Source organism: Colossoma macropomum, unplaced genomic scaffold, assembly GCF_904425465.1.
Source record: "Colossoma macropomum unplaced genomic scaffold, Colossoma_macropomum, whole genome shotgun sequence".
NCBI classification, from domain to species: domain Eukaryota; kingdom Metazoa; phylum Chordata; class Actinopteri; order Characiformes; family Serrasalmidae; genus Colossoma; species Colossoma macropomum.
The window spans coordinates 8,008,330-8,028,276 of NW_023494802.1; the positions used below are offsets into that span (position 1 = coordinate 8,008,330).

Sequence of the window (19,947 nt, forward strand, 5' to 3'; positions counted from 1 at the left end):
AGTCTGACTGAATCATTGTACCCCAGTCCAACCAATTAATTAACGCCATTCAGGCTTTATCCAATCAACCTACCCCGTTCATACCAGACCAATCAACCTACCATAGTCCAGCCCAATCCAGCCAACATACCCCAGTCCAGCTCAATCTAACCAACCTGTTCCATTTCAGCCCAATCCAAACATTGCACCCCAGTTCGATGCAGTCCAACCAACCTACCCCAGTCCAGTCCAGTCCAGCCAACCACCTTATCGCTGTTCCAGCCCAATCCAACTGTTGCACCCTAGACCAACTCAACCCCACTCAATCCAGCCCAGTCAAAACAATCCACCACAGTCCAGCCCAGCCAAGATTAGCCACAGTCCCTTAGCCTTGCCAGCCAGCTTATCTTCGTCCAGCAAGGCCCAGCTAACTTACCTAAGTTCAGTCAGTCTAGCCAAGCCAAGCCCAGCCACTGTACCTTAGCCAATCTAGGCAGTCACTGTCCTCAACCCAGTCATCCAGCCACTGCACCTCAGTCAAGCCAGCCAGTCACTGTACTTCAACCCAGCCCAGGCGAACATCACAGCTCAGTCCAGCCCAGTTTGTTGTCATACACCTCACTGTACCTCAACCTAGCCTAGTGCAGTCAATCTATGCCAATCCCGCCAGCCTAGGCGTCCAGCTTTGCGGAAGCAGTGAATGATTCTCCCAGAAGGCCAATGTGTACCTGCAGGTACATTTCCAACGCTCTGGTGACTTTGATCTTCCCAGAATTAGAGTGGGGGAGGGATGGAGAAGACATACAGGAGGAGACATAAAGGACATTCGGCGTTTCAGGCGGTACATTGAGGTAACGGTAAAAATCTGAGTTTAGGAAATGAGTTTTGGCAGCTCGCAAAAACTCTTAGGGTATAGTTTGACCGAGCACAGCTGGCACAGTGAAGCAGTAGGTAAGAGTTTATAGAAGATCCATCTGCTAGTTCTTTGCATTTGATGCACTGGGTCTCTAGTGCATTTGGAAGCTCTCCTCTGCATACATTTGCGTGAGTTCCTCCTCTCCTCCTCCTCCTCCTCTTTCAAAACGGCCTTGCTTTCGTCCTTGAAGTGAGATTAATAGGTGATAACTGAAGGGTTCTTCTCACTGTGCCAAATGCTCTGAGCAGAGAATGGCCTGCTTTTTTCTATCAGCCTCTCTCTCTCCACTCAGCTAACCGTGAAATCAATGAGTCCTTACATTTCATGTGGATTAAGAGGGGAGAACAAGAAAGAAGACTAAAGAAGACTGTTTCACATCGTAACATTGCCTGATTCTGTGTTTAATGCGATCATCTTGCGGATGCCCTTGTCCAGAACTATATCTCTGTCATGAAAATTAATGGGAACCACAATGATCTTCAGTGGAAGACAATGAGGTCAAAACCACAACACCAGAACATTGTTCTCCTCCATGCATATATCATTGCTGCTATGCAGATGGCCATCATGTAGCCGTGCTTGTTATCACATGCAGCCCATTAAATCGATCCATCTGTGCGATTGGTGTTGCATAGCACAAAAGTCAGAGGGTATGGCATTCGTCACAGCCTCACTCAGTCTCAGCATAACGGCTGTAGATCACATTCAGGAGCCTGGCCTTGACGGCTTATTTAAGCAGCTGCATGTTTGTAATAAGCTTCGAGATCTATCAACATTAATTTCTGTTCGTGATCCCCTCCATCCAAATCAATGAGCATGTCTGAGCAGGCTAGTTTATCTGCTACAATTATCCTTTAAGTAATACCCTTCTCAGTCTGGGTGGAACAAATTGGAGAAGTCAGAGTTTCTAATTCAATGAATATCGATGCGCACCTCTGGCCACCAGTGACATATGTGGGCAACACAGCTGCTGATCCAGAAGAATGTCAGTCTGCATCCTCTCAGCCAGCCAGCAGAGATAGCTTTCTTTCATTCTCTCTCTCTCGCTCTCTCTCTCTCTCTCTCTCTCTCCCCTCCCTCCCTCCCTCCCGCCTGCCTCACTTGCCCTCTCCTCTCTGTCTACCCCATTGCTATTTTGAGATGCCACTCTGCAGCAAAAAAGCATGAACACATTACACTCCACATCTCAAAAGTCTCTGTGACTGGTGTGGGCTAAGGGACGGGCAATAAGATGATTCGATGTGATATGATGATATATTGTGTCACAATATGCTTTTCGCTGCTGTCAGGACAAGACCTCATATTTTTTTAATTTTTCATTTTTTGACATAATTTGAAAAAGGCAGTTGCCCTTCATATTGTGTCAAAATTTCATGATGAACGGACCAACAGAAATCGTCCAAAATTACTTGTAGAAAAATATTTTTCCATTAACTTCCATTAAAACTTAAGAACGTTTTTCCTTGTCCTGTAGTTTTTTGGATATATGAGGTTTTGTTCTGACAGCAGCATTTCTATTTAGTATATCATCAATGTCGGACAAAAACCTCAAATCTCCAGTATGGTAACTTTTCAGGAGAAGGAAAAACACCCTGAAATGTCAATGTAAGTTAATGTTAAAAGATTTTATCCTAAGTAATTTTGGACCATTTACAGAGGAGTCCGAAAGTCTAAGACCACACTGAAATCTGGTATTTCTTTCATTTAAATCTGGAAATAAACAATGGAAAGTAAAAAAAAAAACTTATGATAATTAAAAAAGAAGACTAAATATTCAAAATTCTGCATTATTTCTAGGTCACTATTTAAATTAAAGCCAATTTGTTAAATTGACCCTGTTAAGGCTTTTACACAAAAAAGGTCAGTGTTTTAGTGTTATTCCTTCTATTAAAACACATGTTCGGACGACTCTCAGGTGCATCTGATCTACTGATTAGAGGATTTTGCATTAACTTGCATTAACATGAAGCCCATGCTGATTTGAGGACATGCTGTCTTTAAAACAAAAGGTACATACTTACCAAATACTAAGAAATTCTAAAATTCTTCAGTCATTCAAAGACTTTTCTACTTTTCACTCAAACCTTTATATTGATAATATCACTCTCTTTGCATTAAATCAGAATAGGAATGCAAAGTATAGAAGCATTTTCACCAGTATTTTGGACCCCACTGTACATTGTTCCATTCATCAGGAAACATGGTTTTGTTCCGACAGTGATGTTTCATTAAAAGGAGGTTCAGAAGAGGCTCCCAAGTGGCACAGAATCCAAGACTTCATTGTACTGTTGGGAGATCGCAATCTCACGTAATTAGTCCTGTTTAACTGGATATAGTGAGTATAAAAAAATAATGTGATCATAATTTTGATAGCTTTTTTTAAATGCAGTAATGGTGCATTGTGTCTATTCCAACCTTTCTCAGAGAAACAAAGTACCGTGATATGTGTCGTGTGTATATACACATACATATCACTACTGTCGGAACGAGACCTTGTAACTCTATTTTTGTCGGTTCCACTGACTTGCACTAAAAGTAGAGGATGTTTTTCCTTCTCCTGTAAAAGTCTCATTTTGGAGATTCGAGGTTTTGTTCCGAGAACAGCGATATACAAAAACATGTTTGAGCATCATGATTATACCTTTGCTACATAGCCCACCCCAGTGAGTGGACCGTAGTATGTAAATTCACAGGTACTGGCATCAGTATGCGAGATGCCTCCATGCTTTTCTGGAGAAAGGAAATTGGGCTAATGGTGGAGGAGCTTAAAGAGAGACGAGAGAAATGAGCAGTATGCTCTCTTGCTCAGTGACAGAATGCAATTCTGCAGCCCTGTCATTTCAGCATGGGGCACCAGCATAGACAGATATGACACTACGGCAAAAGAGACTTCAAATCATAACAGCCTCTCTTGGCTCCAACTTTTGCTTCCGTATTTCTCCAGCCTTTTCTCCTCACTCATTCTATCTTTCTATCTCTCTGTTTGTTTCTCTCTCTCTCTCTCCCTTGTTCTCTCTTGTTCTCCCCCCTCCCTCCATACCTCTACCCACGTCTGTGACTGCGGCAGCACTGGGCAGTCAGTTGGAAAATCCACTGATTGTTTCTGACAAAAATAGAGAGGGGGGGTGAACAAGAACAGAAAGAGAGAGAAAAGAGAGAGAGGTGAAAGAAATCAGAAGGGAAAAATAATATAAGAGGACGGCACATCAATAAGAGAAAAGCTAGAGATGGTGAGCGAGAGAGAGGAGAGAAAGCAAGAGAGAGAGTGGGGGGGGGTAAAAGAAATCAGAAAGGAAATATAAATAACACAGAGAAAGAGGAAGACAGAAAGAAAGAGAGAGAGGAAAAGAGAGGAAAGAGACAGAGAGAAAGAAAGCGAGACAGAAAAAGAGAGGGAGAAGAAGAGACAGAGAAGAAAGGTCAAAAGTAATCAGAAAAGAAAATGAAAAACAATTAGGGGAGAGGAAGGAGGAAAAAGAAGGACACTGAGATGGGGAGAGAGACAGACAGAGAGAGAGAGAGACAGAGAGAGAGAGAGAGAGAGAGAGTGAGAGAGAGAGAGAGACATTTGAAGAGAGGCCGTTTAAGAGGTCAGTGGTTTTGTGAGCTGGAGGTGGTGGCAGCACCTGTGCATGCTGTTCTGTTCTGTTGTGATGATGGAAATCCCCCAAAGTGAGCCGAGACCTCGTTAAACGCTGAATCTGCACTGCATGCACTACATCTACTCCCACCATCACTGCGCCTCCGCTATCTCCTCTCCCAGAAAGGAATTAATCTTTGATAGGCAAACGCTCTTTTCCTGTCAGTGACGTCCCAAAACAGCCTGCAGACGCTGATGGGGGACTCAGAGAGCATACTGCTCTATAGAAGCATATCATCACTGAAGAACACCTACAAAACGAACTCTGAAGGAGTAAAACTTAACATTTGTTACTCTATTTTTTTTAATCTTGAAATGTTTTGTTTTTTCAAATTTTCTGTCAACCCCATTTGTCATGAAATGTTCACATAATGTAAACGGCAGCTGATGTAAGCAAACAATAATAAGAAACATACAAAAATACAGGTTTTCTTATGCCTGTAAGAAAACGTCACTTTGGGAAAAAAGAGCAGAGATTATTTATTTGCTTGTTTGTTTGTTTACTTAAATGTTTTTTCCCTTCCAAAATTCCATTAAAATTTACTTACTGTTACAGCTTTTATACATTTATAGATTAAACATTTACATATTTTATATGTTTATATTTCTATATATATTTATTCAATTAAATAATTTCTTGTTTATTATTTTTTTCCTCATTTTCTATTCTTCACACATGCTTGTTTTTTATCCGTTATTTGAGCTGCATTTTAAGATAAATGATACATAAATGTTTTTATTATTAGCTACACATTCAAAAAAGATGGTTCTTCAAGTGTTCTTTAATAAAGAAAATGGCTTTATATGGAACCATGAACACTCAAAGAACCCTTTGCATGGTTAAAGCATTCTTTTGAATAATGAAAGCGTTCTTCAGATTGATGGAGAATGTTTTATATGGGTCTTTATAGAACTTTTTTGAAAAAGGTTCTTCTATTGTCACTGGCTTGGCATTGTAACAGTAGAAGAACCCTTTTTGGTGCTATATGGAACCCTTTTCAAAAAGGTTCTATATACCATGAACCATCTATGAACCATCTACAGCACAATCTCCATCAATATTAAGAACCATTAAACGAAGCAAAGAACCCTTTAATCATGCTAAGGGTTCTTTGAGTGTTCATGGTTCTACATAGAACCTTTTTCTTTACTGAAGAACTCTTGAAGAACCATGATTTTTAAGACAGTACATGGGTTGCTTTGCTTTGAAGTATATTCTCTCTCTCTCTCTCTCTCTCTCTGGCTCCATGCAGTGAAGGTCATCCTCCCCACAGCTATGGATTACACGGCCGCGCAGACTCAGGCAAAATTGGATACTGCCCTTGAGGGGAGGTCCGTCCACCTCCACTGAAGGCGCTGGGCAGCCGGCGGCAGGGCGAGGACAAAGTCATAAGAAGGTGTGCGTAGGTATATCAGCAGTTCATTTAGCCTCACAATGGAGCAACATTAATGACAGGAGCATCTCTAGATGTTTATGAATAGGGGCTTAGTCTGCATTAGGTGGGCATGGGGACATCGTCACCCAGGACGATTTTTAATGGCCCCAAAATGTCTGTTCATCATTAACCTTTTGAGTAGCAGCAACCAGAAAATGTATCAAAAAATGGCTATTTGGTCAAATTGGTGCACAATAGATCTGTTTCTTTGTGAGCATAGAGCGAGTATGACTTAAACACAATATTTGCCCACTTACAGCAGCCATAGGTCAAGCAAAGATACTGAAGTCAAGCAATGCTCTCTGCTGTCTCTGATAAACTGCAAGGTCCTAAATATATTATTCAAACACAGATTTTAGATCAGTTCAGCCTCAGTTGGTGAAAGAGTGAGATTTTGCTCTGTAGGCACGGTTAATAAGCTTGGTGACAGCATTTTGTCATCATACTAACAAATATTTTCTCAGTTAAGTTGAACTAAATTCAGTACTAATCTGAACTGAAAGTTTAAACAACTCTCCCTCTCTTTCTTCTGAATACTAACCTCCATCGAATGTGCTCCTTCGGTCCTGTCAGTTTCCCTCAGCTTCTTTCTCTCCCTCTCTTCCTGTGTTTACAGCACATCATTTTATTAAACTCAGAATTACAAGAACTCAGGGAAATAATTAGAGATCAATTCAATTTCTTGTTTGTTTGAGCTGTTAAAAATCTCATCTAACAGAGCTTCTGCCTCTCAATTTCCATCTACAGGTTGAAGAACTGAGGGACAAAATTGTGTTACGATCAACACTTTAAGACATTTTCACTGACAATAACTTACTGAAAAACAAAAAATTTATGGCAAATAGTGGTGTCATCATTTCCAAATACTGAAGATAATATGAAAACAAACAAATACACACTCTCACTGTGAAGTGAAACTAGCTAACTTGTCAGATGGCTAGCTAATGTTTGTGTTAGCCTAGCCTCTTTTCTTAGCCTCACCTATACCCAATGTTAGGTTATCTAGCTAGCTAGCTAACAAGCAACCAAGTAAAAACACCATAGCCAGCTATATTAACCATAAGTTGCCACAAATCCATACTGTAGGTGGGGATCTTCACTCTGTAACTACTTACTGCTTCTCTTTGTATATTACAGATTTTGAATAAGGTCTAACATTATTTTCAGGGAGCTTTTAGCCAAAATCATGTCTTCAGCTTCAGTGGTTGCAGGGCGAGTAAAACCAGAGACCCTCCCCCAGGTCTAACATGATTGGCTTACAACTTACGAAGTCTGATATGATTGGCTGAGCCAAGCATTCCACGTTTCACATTATGTTAGTAAATCTCTGGTAGCTCAGCAGAGGCAGCGTTGCATTAGAGCAGCAGCAGCACCTCCCCCAAGTTGTGCCCTTCTGTTACAGTATATTGTGTACTTGGAGTTGTGATGGCACGGTTGAATAAAGGGTGAAGGAGAATAAACTATAGATGATTTGAACTAGTAATGTAGATTAATTTGGGAAGGGGGCGGTAAATAATATAATAATATTAAAGGGGGGGCTAAAGGCCGTCTAAAACTGACCTAGCAACGCACATGATACAGCTGCTGTTTATGGAAGTGTTTTAGAGATGAAGCACATTAACAGCAGCGCAGAGACTAAAAGAGACTCAAGTACAGCAAGCAGCACTGCACAGAGGAGCAGGATGAGTCATTCTCAACCAAACCCATTCAGACTCATACTCTCTCTCTCTCTCTCTCTCCCTTTCTCTCATTTTTATCTTTTTCTGTCTTGTCCTCCTTTTTCTTTTCTTCTTTCTCTGTCTTTTTCTTTTTTCTCTCCTCTTGTTTTTGTATTTCTTGCATTCTCTTTTATAGCTCTCTCATGCTCATTCTTTCTCCCTCTTTCTTCATATTGCTACCTCTCTCTCTCTCTCCTTATGGTTTTATAACTCTCTTTTTCTGTCTCCCCCTCATTCTTTCTTCCTTTCTTTCTTTCTCTTTTTCCCTCTTTCTCCATGTCTTATTTTTCTTTTCTCTTCTTTTTATATCGCTCTCTTTTCCTTGCTATTCCTCCATTTCGTTCTTTCATTCTCTCTCCCCCTTTGCTCTTTTTCTCCCTCTGTCTGTCATTATTTTTATTTTCTCTCTTTGTTCCTTTTCTTTTCTCTTGCTTTCTTTATATTCTCTCTCACTTTCTCTCTCGCTCTCTCTCTGATATCAAAGCCCAGCCTGGGAGCTGTAATAACACACTGCATCACATGGTCATTCATCATCTCCGTTCTTTCTCTCCTTTACATTCAAAGACATGCTCATCACCTTTCATCTTCAGGGCTAAGAACAAGGGTCATTTCAGCCACTAGGGGGATTTGGGGATTACATAAATGACTCCTGAGGGTCTCCTGGTGGCTGCAGAAGGCCGGGCTGAGCTGGGCTCTGGCGTGTGCGGTTGGTATAGATTATGGAGGCGGTAGAGAGCCAGTCCAACAGTCTACCTCAGGTTTTTCGCGAGCTGTCCACTGCCTGCTGTGACCTTAATTTGTTCTGTCTTGAGTCTCTGTCCCTACTGGGCTGCTGATGCACCTTGAGGGAACAAATGAAGAGCTTGCATAGCAGACGTGTGTTTGGGTGTGCGTGTATGTGTGCGAGCTTGTTTTCATACATTCTCAGGACAAAAATGTCCTGACTTTGTAGAACAATCAAGAGAAAAGCAGGGTGGACAGGAGCGAAGTGCTTTTTACAAAAGACCACCCTTTAACTAATTCACTTTTCAACATGTGAAAAAAGTATAAATCATATATTTAACAGACAATTACACAGATGCAAATTATAAATAAAACGTCATTTTTTCAGTATTTAGTGTGTCCACTCTTTGACTTTCAGTTCTTCCAAAGTTCAGTCTTAGAAGTTGGTTATATTTTCTGTTGAGGTCTGGACTCTGGGGTGGTCAGTCTATCATTCTAAGAACACCAGGGCAGCTTCTTTGATTTGCAGATTTTTGTCTTAGTCTCAGGAGGGGCTTCTTGACAGCTACACATCCTTTCAGACCCATAGCGTTGAGTGTCTTCTCACAGTGAAATGACGGGCAGAAACATTTTTTAAAATCTGAAGCAAGAGTGGAGCTTGATTTTCTCCTCTCTCACAAAGATGAAATCTGTTAGTGCTGTTCATCTGATGGGGGCAGTTTTGGTGGTCTACCAGGTCTTGCACGACTGTTAGAGTTCCATTTTCTCTGTATCTTTTATACGTCAGTTTCGGAAACTGTAGGTTTTTACTTATTTTCCTTTGACTCTCCTTCCCTAATGCAAGCGGATTATCTTACATCTGTCTTCTCAGAAATATTTCCTAAAAAGTAATACTGCATCATACGAGATAATGAGGATGCGGGAAAAACTGTGCTTTATAGGCAAACGGTCTTGTATTGAATAGGCAGCAAAGGAGAACCGCCGCTCAGTGCTGGCTGACATGGCCAGGAAGCAGACAGGTCACCTTCAGCCATACAATTAAGCAACTCACAGAAAAACACATGCATCACAAAGACACATCTCCTAGCATAACATCACCAACTTTACAACAATAAAGTCTCTAACGGGAGCACACTGCCTCCCAAGAGCCCTTTCACATGGCCGTTTTGCATGGCCATGCCTCCCGCGCATGACCACACCATGGCCAGTGGCAGGACAGCACAATACCTTGTACTTAATGGCTGTTTTGACTGTAAATTATATAAATAACTTTTTCTGACTTTTGCATAGTACTGTATATATAACTACCTATATCTATCTATCTATCTATCTATATATATATATATACACACACATATATATGGGGCATATGCATGACCCTGTGCACTGACATTATATAAAAGTGTGTGTGTTTGCACATTATTGTAACTTTGTTCTAATGTGTTTGTCTGTGTGTGTGTGTGTATGTGTGTCCGAAGCGAGAGAACAGTCTAAGTGGAAGTGACAGGAGGGGAGAAAAGAGAGGATGAGGTGGAGGCCCAGGAGTGAGAGACGGTGCAGGATCTATCTCCCACAGCTAATCCTCTAATGAAGATGTGTGGCACTGTCTGTGCTGTGATTATTGGGGTGCTGCAAAGCCAAATCACTCTTATCACCCTGCATAGAAACAAGTCCATATATGGAAAAATACACAACAACAGCATAAGAGCCAGTGCTAAAGCCTTAGACTGAATAAAATAGTACACTGAATTTATGTGATTGAAATGTGCACATATATTATTTCCTCGTAAATAAAATATATTAGCTAGACAGACAGACAGACTAGGACAAACCCTTTCGGATGATGTATTCTGAAGGTGGGAGGAAAAACTACAACTACTAGGAAGGTAGCAAACACATTTCAAACAGCCCACTCCCAAAAATCCACACCAAAGCAGTTGCAGTTATTCAAAAGCTCCTCCCACCTTCAAGATACATCATCAGATGGCAGTTAGTCTGGACAGAGTGTCCTTTTAAATCAGGGCTGTCAAACTCAACCAGTAAAAGGGCCATATTAAAAAATCTCAACAAATCTGCAGGCCAGAGGAAAAAAAAGCTTTTATTTCATTTTTAATTAATGTTGTGCTATAACCCGAACTGGCCATTGTTTATTCAAAATACGCAAAACTTCAACAGTAAATTACAGACACTTGTAGTAGACCTTGAAATATTGCATGGACACTTAAAATATTCAAAATTTAAATGTCCCTAGGTGCTCAGTCTTTAAAACCTACCTATCTGCTTGAACTAGATACCTGGCATCCTTTCTTTGCTGCAAGTTCATTAACGCTTGGGCTCAATTTCTGAGCTGACGTTAAGTGTCTATAGTGGTTGAACTGCAGCTGAAATGCAGTTAGTGTGTTTAGTGATATGACAGGTGTGGAATTGTGTAGTATTGTGTAGAACTGAGGTGATACCGCTGTCCCATAGCCTGTTGTTGGGGTAGGAGAGTTGGAGCACATTACATTGCAGTGCATGCTGGGGACTGCAGTGAAGCGCATTGTGAAACAGGCTAATATTAATAGAAAATTAAAACACTTTTGTGGGCCGGACAGGATTGTGTGGTAGGCCTGATCTGGCCCACAGGCCTTGTGTTTGACACATGGGTTTTAAATGATGGCTACATGTGTGCACATTGGTGGAAAAAATTACATTTGTCTAAACACACCCACTACCATTTAGAGAAATACTCCACCTTGAGAATAATATAAATAGTAGCTAGCTAGATAAATCTATGGAGGAAATCTGGGTTATATAATCTATTCATGCCAAAAGTCATTCAACTGATTCATGTGGAAATGATGTGCACATTTGAATCAAGTAAATTCAATGTATTTTTTTTTCCATGCCATTTTTAGAATATACTACACAATGCATGACATTCTTCGAAACAAAATGGAACGCACCTCCCTTCACTGTAAACATTTTCCTCACTAATTCTGACAGACCCTGTTGTTGAGATCAGTGGAGAACAGAGTGTGTTTGTGGGCTCAGAGCATGTTCTTTCCACCAGCTGCTCTTGTCTCTGCTCCGCAGGGCCGCTTCTCGGCTCCATTTGCTAAGCTAATTTTATGGAAATGGCTGATTCCTTTTTCAAGCATCCGCTTTGTTGCTGTTCATAGTGGATTTCACCAAACGAGTTAACAGCCACAGCCCGCATCTCAATGAGCACGTGGAGAGCATCAAAGAGAGCCGGATGGTCCAGCCCTCTATGAAAGCCCTAAAAGACTGCAGTCGGAGAGGGGAAATGGCCATTACAGCAGGTTCACTAAACTCTAGTCTGTGAGCTTCTGAACAGGGAACACACAGGGGACCAGCTCTACAAAACAGAGAAGATTCAAAAACTTTTACGCTTGTGCTCCATTACCACTCAGTCATGGCATGATTTAATAAAGGTCACTGATCATAATGAGTGAAATATTCAAAGGTTGGCTGCTAATAGAATACATACATAATGACAATGCCTCAGCACAGTGGTTGAAACACTGTCCAATATGTCCAAACATGCCTACTGGCATTTAAAGGAATATTCAACCTATTCTTGGTGTGCCACATCTGTAGGCGATTACTATAGAGGAGTAATTTTGACACGTTTCCCCCGTACCCAGTAAAAGAATACCAGGAAAGCAGTTGACTCAAAGCATATAATAGACAATCAATAGACAACAGTCAATGCTAACTGTTTCAAGTCAACTGGTCTTCTTTTCTTTTCTAAGTTCACAGAAACATAGGACTGTGCAAAAGTCAAACACCAGCCTTTTAATTTATCAATTTCCAGTTGAAACGGTCATTAAGTAACAAGTTATTTTTCAGAGTCAAGACAAAAAGCAGGAAAATATATATTTGACGGAAATTTCACAAAACCTCCAACATAAAGTTCATAAAAGATCACTTTATTAATCCCAGAGGGAAAGTCGTTTATAGCAGGACAAAGTACAGTAAAGAGCAGGACAAGAGGAAAACCATTATTCAGATGCATAAACAAAGTATATATACATATATATATATATATATATATATGTATATATATATACACACACACATACCCACTAACACAACTATAAAATATAATGTGCAGTACACAAATAATTAAGTGAAACTGCATAAATATTATACAGGTGACAATGCAGTGGTGCATGTCATGTCCAGTGAACGAGCCAAGTGACTAAACACTGTAAACAATGACGTGTTAATAATTACTATCAAATCTAACAGTATTTAATTCAGAGATGTTATATGGAATATATATATACATATATATATTATATATATATATATATATATACACACATAAAAATGTATGTGCAATATATATGTCAATATGCTAAAATATATACACAAAATATGTACAACAGCATCAATTTTGTACATATTTTTTACATATATGTCAAACATAAAAATATATTACAAACTTTAGATGCAAATTTCTTGTGCGTCTAAAATGGCTAAAAAAGATATTTCAGAGAAGTTTAGATATAAAATAATCCATTTGCATAAGGAATGGGAATCTTAGCACTGATATAGAGTAAAGTTTATGGACTGATTTAACTGGGATTACTTCGGATGAGAAGCAGAAAATACAACCCAATTTCTAAAACTGTTTCACAACTTGGAAAAATATCCCTGCAGGTATCTTTAAAGACCTAAACCAAGGCTCCTGAAAAAAGGAAGCTGTAATGAAGACAGTGTGGACACAGTAAATATGGAAAAATATATACTATATTTGGTTAGTTAATTTTTTGTTAAATCTTTGTTTTCTTTGTGCTGAAAAATGAATCATTTGTCACTTAATGGCTGTTTTGACTGGAAATGAAATAAATGTAAGGGTGGTCTCTGATTTTTACACAGTACTGTATCAGAATTATTGTCTATGTTAATCGACCATATGCTACAGACGCAGCAGATACGGATTAGGTTAAAAAATGCTGAAGTATCCCTCTAAACTGCAGTGACTGGAATAATTTTGGTGCACCACTGCACCCGGCTGGCCCTGTCAGCCTGGAGTACCTCTGCCTCCTCCTACACACATGCACGCCGCCCTCTGGGCTTGGACAGGTCTAAGCACAGCCTCTCACATCCTCTGCCCTCAGTCAGGAGTGTGTGGGGGGGTGGTGTGTTGGGGGACAGGTGTGCATACCAGACGCTCGAAACAGGTCCACCACGCTGATGCTGAAAAAGCTACCTGCTAGCCAGCAACTTTTCCGGCCCTGTTCCAAAAGCGCTTAATGTTAATGCACACTGTCAACATCGGCAGCCACGCAACGCTAACACAACGCCGTTCAGGAGCAGGTCTAAACTCAGCCCACATAACTCTCTCATTACTGCTCCTGCCCTCCAAACGCCCGGGAAATTAACACCATGCTTTCTTAAACGCCATATAATACAGTCAAAGGGCGTCTCTGAGTTATTAATATAGTATTAGTCGGTCGCTGGCTGGAGCTCAGTGAGGACAAGCAACAGTTGCTGTTAGGGGTGCAGAAATGCATAGATGCATCATGATGAGTCAGGCTGATTCAAATGCATTTTGGAATATTAGAATCAACTGTCATTGACTACAATAATATTCAATATTATTATTAAGTATATACTTATCTTAGTCAAAACAAAAATTTTAATCTATTGTCAAACACTTTATTTTAAAAAGATGCATTGTGATAATGTCTACCTTCCTCTACTAGGCAAATTCCTCCCACATTAGTGTATTCATTGTTTTGTTTTGGTAAATAATTAAAAACCACCAAAATAATCAACTAAAATTTCATTTAATTGAATAATGGTGAAATCTGAGATTTAATAACAATGCTAATTTACGTTGGTGGTTAATGTGACAAATTAGGCCTCCTGTCCAGTTCATGAAGTCCTAACCAATGGGAGAGCTGGCTTGGCTGTATCTACCTAGACACCAAAAAATCCTGATTTTCCATTGAAAGTTTCAAAATGTGTTTTTTTTTTTTCCAACCCAACCGTAACAATTAATAAGAATATTAATATACAACATTACTTGTAGAGTTTAAATAAAGTGTGATGCTTGTATTAGCATGCTTAAAAATAATTCAGAATTATACCAAAATAATTAAATGGAACTGCTGTGAAATTCAAAATTTCATGAATCACTGAATCATTTCCTAAAAATTCATAACTGTACTGAATGGAATCGATGAACTGAATCGTTGTGGTAGCTGGTTGGTTTTATCGTGCTGAGTTTGTTGGTCATGGCTGCCCTCAGTGTGACATGAGATACAGCCAGATGATAACAGTAATAGAAACAGTAATAGAGAGGACAATGTGGACACAAAACCACAGAAACAAAGAGAGGGACACGCCAGCTCTCTCTCCATCTCTCTCTCACTAAAAGTATATGCGGCACTGCTTGAGTGCTGTCTCTCTGGCTAGAATGAGTCAGAATTTGGGTATATTCGGAGTACTGTGGGCTTAAAGGGACATTTCCCCGCCTTCTCTGCTCAGAGCTATCGTATCTCTACCGCTCTTCTTCCTCCCCTCCTCCCCCTTCCCCCCTTCTTCCATGGCCCTGTGCTCTGACCTTGCACGGTTTCAAGGAGAATTGATTTTTTCCCCATTTTTCTGTGAAACCTTATCTTAATGACAGCACGACACATTGGAATTCCAACTGTCCGTTGGGGAAAACATGTATCCTCAGTAAATTTCCTTTTTATGAGGATGTGATCCATTCTTGTACTCTCTCACCTTTCTCTCTCTCCAACTTTCCCTCTCCCTCTCTCTCTCTCTCTCTCTCTCCTCTGTCATAGCTCATCCAATCCTTCTGACTTTTCAGCTCTTTGATCTGAGAATAGAGATAAATGTATCAACTGTTTGCTGACAGATGTCGGTATTTATCTTCCATCTGGGTTGGCACATTTCAGAAAGATCCTCTCAGTCACTTACAGGGTCAGGCTGGCCATACTGCCCCTGTCACAAGTACTGATCAGAATGAGAAGTTTGCACATGTAAGAAATTTGTTTTTTCAGTTGCACAGTAGATGTAATGTAAATAAGCTGACTATAAAGATTTACAATTGTACAGTCACTGATAATGAAATTGACATTTGTGCTGTGACTGACAGAAGAAATTTACAATTGTGAAGTCACATGGACAGCTATACTTGAATCCTACCACACACGTACACTGTCACACACACACTTACACATCTGTACACCTGTACACACTTACTGGGAAAAACAGATGACTGATGCGATGTGGCAGCAACACATACAGCACTAATGTGCATTAATTGTTTATGAGTCTCATATCATATGGAAAGAAACTTTTTCAGAGTGTGGTTGTTTTAATCCTCATAAAACCGAAGCTCCTGTCTGAGGCGAGGAGTTGAAAAAGCTGATGCTCAGGGTGTGACGGGTCAGCAGTGATTTTCTCTGCACGCTTCCTGGTATGATCCATTTGTTTACTGAGCTATTCTACATGAAAGATTGAAAAGCAAACACAAGTACCTTTTTCCTGACCCTGTACACAATTGGTGTCCTACGTTCAATGTACTTGTGTGTGCGCGCAGGAGCGAAACACAGTGTCACGCTCCTGCAGTAAATGCACTGTGTGATATGATCCCACTGAGGAAGCGGCTCTTTGCCTGAAAGAGCTGCTCTATTAGACACCTGGCACCCTCACACACACTACACTTAAAGCATTAGAGGACTCACGCAGGCAGACCAGACACGATACCCAGCCTGTGTGCATGTGTGTGTGTGTGTTTGTGTGTGTGTCTACTTTTTCAGGACAAAAATGTCCTGTCTATGTAGGACAATCTGAAAAACAGTGCTAACCTAGAAAGACCAACAAAATGGTTTTATAATTTCTGTACAATTTTTTACAGTTTTTTTTAAGCCATGTATCTTTATTTTTAACTGAAAGCTACATTTTTCTGGTTACTGAGGTTGAGATTACAGTTAGGCTCACGGTTAGATTTAGAAAATTCTTAATACAGGGTGATTCAAAAAGATCCATCCGATTTCAAAATGATTTATTTCACTTGTAAATCATTACAGAACCATGCAGTTAATTGTAAATGGTTTAAGTGAGCATAAAGTTTATTATGTAATTTTACAAGTGCTCAATATGGCCTCCTCCAGCTGTACGGACAACATCAACGCCATAGTCAAATTCATCCCATACTCGATTGAGCATGTCGAGTGTTGCTGTACTCATGGCTCTTTCAATGCGATTTCGGAGATCATCTAGAGCTGTGGAACCAACAACGAATGCTCTGAGCTGTTGGAGGTTCACTGACGACGAAAATCACGTTGCACAGTTATGACGGATTCACTCTTATTAAAAGTGGAGAATGCAAACTGCTTTCTGCTCAGGGGTCTCCATCTCCTCACAGACTGAACGGAGCCATCTTCCGGTGACAGTCAGAAACTCTATGACCCCCGCTTTCAAGTGGTATGTGACTGGTTCCTAGGCGCCTCACGGTTGTTAAAATATGGTGCTTTGAAATCAGATTCATCTTTTTAAATCACCCTGTATAATACAAATGGGATATATTATTACACGTGTAACTACCTACATATTTACAGTAACAATAAATTCTTGTTTTAAAAAAAGTGGTTGATATCTTAAGCTAGTTTGGTTATATGTCACCTCGACCACCCCAGCCATCAGCAGGATTTGTTAAATTCACCAGCACAGCAGATTTCATTTAATGAAGCACTGATTAGCCAAATCACATAATTGATGATAACTACCATTAATAACAGGCTGCAGCAAAGTTAAAATGTTTTTCCTTCTCTTGAAAATTTACCATTTTGGAGATCCATATTGACCATTTTGGAGGTCCTGTTTTCACAGCGACAACATATTGGTGCTTATGTACATTTAATAGATATTCAAAAAAATTACCCCACATGTGTGTGTTTGTATGTGTGTGCAGGTGAAAATACTGTGCAGACAGCTTTATCTACCAGCACTGCATTATGACAAGCACTTCCAGCTTCACACAGTGTGTAATACATTCCTCCTCCCAGAGCTCCACTTACAGCCAATTCATTAGTGTCTGTTACACCCACTATTGACAGACTCCCAACACCCAGACAGACAGTCAGTCGGTCCAGCTTACTGCAGTGCTAAGGACTGGGGGGAGGGTGGAATTGAACTTAAAAAGTTCAGTTCTACTGACAGACAGTGGAATTCAATTCCACTGACATTTACTGACATTTAGACACTTATTACTGTTCTGATCTGTCTAGTTAGTTAATTGTACACACTGCTGTTCTCAAGAATGAAACCTATTGTTTTAGTTGTAAAAAAAAATAAAATAATAATAATAATAATAATAATAATAATAACAATAATAATTCTGCCATTGATTATTATCATTGATTCTGTGATTCCAGTTTTCATCGCCAACGCCCAGTGAAAGCAACAGTGGCTGCATGTTCCTACCAATGACTGTATATATCATAATTATCATATATACAGTCAATACTTCCAACTCCTCCACGATTGTGTTCTACTTTGCTGTTGCTTTTGTTAGCTTGTTGCGTGCTGATTAATCCATAGCTCTACCAGAGCACTATCCAGAAAATTCCACCCAAATACTGATGTTGCCAGCGTCAGTGGTGTGTTTTGCTGTTAAATGATACTTCAGACTCAGAATGTACTTCACCATGCTGACATTACATAGTGAAACTTTCATGCAACTTCAGTTGCTTGAAACCTACATGAAACTAAAGGGCACCTAAGTTGCATAACGTAAAGCATCCTGCAACTAAACTCAGCCGCAGCTTGGTGAAACTAGTTTCATGAAACAGCCAAACAAAATGCCAATAGGGTGTCATGTGATCATGACAACAAACCAGAGTTTCTTTAAAGTTTTTGTAACCAGCTGGATTAGCTAGCAAGCTATGGTAACAGCTGTTTGAACAGCTGCTTGTGCCACCATTTATTCTTCTTCAGCCTGCTGTTAATGTGATTTATGTAGCTAGATTTTCTTCTCTCTTGACACCCCATAATTTTACACAGAGCTCAGATTCTTTTGGAATGAAAATTATTACTGAAAGAGAAAACAGATATACAGTCCAAGAAAAACTTGTTGTGCTTCTAGGACTGGATGAGCAAGACATCAAGTAGGCTATAACTGTAACGGCTACTTAAACTTTCATTTGTATAGAAACAGAAGAAGAGAGTGGCAATGACAGCTGGAAAAACATACAAGGATGATAAAACGCTGCAAATATACAAATTCCACCTCGTGGATAACGTTATAGTAAGATTGATGGGGTGTATCAAAAACTCAAGCTGGTAATTTGGCTATCGAGTCGAGTGACTGAATGTTATATATGCAGCTTTTGATTTTTTAAATCATTTAACGGTCAAGTTGCATGGAAATCAGGTTGTAGGCAACTCATGGCATGCAACTAGATGTGTGAGTTTGACCATGTAAAGCCAACCTTAAAGTTATATTTGAACAAGAGTGCTGCAGTTGCAGAGTCATAGCAACCATGTGTGAGAAGCTGGGCTTTAGCCTGCACTACTACAGATGGCTTGAAGAGTCAAGACAGAAAATTGCGCTAATAGTGTTTTAAAAATGTAAACGCGTTAACTTTGACTGCCCAATATAATACCCATTTAGGCTGCTACTGAGCTTTTTCTCTCACTTTTTATTTGTTATCACTGTATTCCCTCATATCCTCTGAACACACAGGTCAATTATAGAATGCAAACATGTAGTTTTTGCCTAACCATTTAGCTGACCGTAATATCAGGTTATATCGAAGAGAATGACAGTGCTGTGGCTGCCCTGCTGCAATTTATCCAGCCCCAAAACAGCAGCTTAACGCCAGCCTTGGGTGAACCGCCTGCAAAACCAAGTCAACATGTATGAATATGAAAAGAAAGTGCACATGAAAAACAGACTCATTATGCAGACAGAGAGAAAGGGACAGCTAACATTTCTCCATAGGCCTAACAAAGCCATCTGGAGAATCTGGAGAAGTTATATATACAAATAACCCTGAGAGTTTAGCATAACTGGGCCACTTAATGTCAGAAATGACTGCGCAACTCCAGTTTCTCTAACATAACTGCAACAGTGAGGAGATTTTCTTCTAAAATAAACGTGTAACATGAACAAGGTTTTTTGAGTATTTGTACCGCTGAACATTAGGAACTGGAAAAAGTACAAATGTAAAGTTATGGTACATTTGTGTTGAGGCTGAGTTCACACTAAAACCCTGTCAGGCAGTGAGCTCGGCTGAGTTTAGGGGGTTTAGTGAGCACAGTTCATAATTGCTGTGCCACTCTAATACAAGCACATGGGGAGGAATGGAGAGATGAGAGAGGGGAAAAAAAGAGAGAAAACTGCTGAGCTTACCGAACAAACGCATTTTTGTTTCTTGCTTGTTCGACCTCCGGGGACAGGTGAGTCGACATTACAGAGAGAGAGAGAGAGAGAGAGAGAGAGAGAGAGAGAGAGAGAGAGAGAGAGAATCAGAGATATGGAGTGACAGGGAGAAGACAGGCAAG

The 19,947-nt window shown here is 40.0% G+C and overlaps 1 protein-coding gene across 5 annotated transcripts in view; it reads right to left on the minus strand.

Annotated features, from left to right (window-relative positions):
- znf385a (zinc finger protein 385A) overlaps positions 1-19,947 on the minus strand; it is a 131,353-nt gene that overhangs the window by 77,445 nt on the left and 33,961 nt on the right. The window lies entirely within an intron of this gene.